The sequence below is a fragment of the Penaeus monodon genome, chromosome 29, assembly GCF_015228065.2.
Source record: "Penaeus monodon isolate SGIC_2016 chromosome 29, NSTDA_Pmon_1, whole genome shotgun sequence".
NCBI lineage: Eukaryota > Metazoa > Arthropoda > Malacostraca > Decapoda > Penaeidae > Penaeus > Penaeus monodon.
The window spans coordinates 25974554-25975602 of record NC_051414.1 but is presented as its reverse complement, the minus strand read 5'-3'; positions in this window follow the sequence as shown (position 1 = coordinate 25975602).

Genomic DNA, 1049 nt, shown 5'->3' with positions numbered 1-1049 from the left:
GTTGGTTGTGAGGTAGGAAGATAACAAGAAGTCATGACTCCCATTTGAAGTTAACATTATTAATTAAATGAAAGACGAGTAGAAAATCATTCAATATAATTTACAGTTTATTGTAAAAGGTATAGGAGGTATGAAAAAGCCTATGTCTCCAACTGTCAGCCTATCTGACATTCACAGCAATTTCCTCTCTCTTACTGACGTAGTATATTTTGCAACACAATCTTGGGTTACATAAAGAAGATCAACAAATATCTTGCAGGGTGAAATATATAGCCAAGGAGTTGTCATGCATGTGGAATTTAAAAAGAGTAGATTTAGAGAGAGAGCAGAGGAGTACCTACACAGGAAATTGAGTCTAGAGATAGACAATATGATAATGATATTCTGCTGCTTAGGACATATATCAGGCAGTGTAGAAAGTAGAGTGTATTCCACTGAAAATTAGGCACAAAGTATATTTAGAATGCATGTACTCACTACTGGTATGTGTAGCTGAGGTATGGACATTAACAGAGTAACTGGAAGAATGAGGCATTTGGAAATATCACATGTAGAAATGGGGTGAGTGGTGAAGAGGTAGTAGCTGAAGTGGAGAGTATAGTATTGCCCTGTGCTTGAGATTGTTTGGGACATGCGAGTTGGGGGGGAAAATAGCAGGTCACTGGTTAGAAGCAGAAACATTAGGTCAAAGAAATCCTGATCACAATATGTTGAGGAAGATCTGGTTAAACTTAAGTACAAACCATGGAGAAGCAGAATTGAGAGTATCATCAATTTTTTAATCTATGATTGGGAAGCAAGAATGCTGAGATATGAGAAGAAAATTAGGTGTTCCCATGAGAAAGGGTCAGCATAAATTAATATCAGCACAAGTTGCTTGAGTGGTGAAATAAAGATGTATATTACTCAAGTATATACACAAAATATAACAGGTACAAATTAATGTAATTTCACATATTGAAATAAAGATCAAATATAAAAATATATTATTACAAGTTATAGGTCTGTGACTCTTGTGTTTCAAATAAGAATCATGTATTACCATGTAT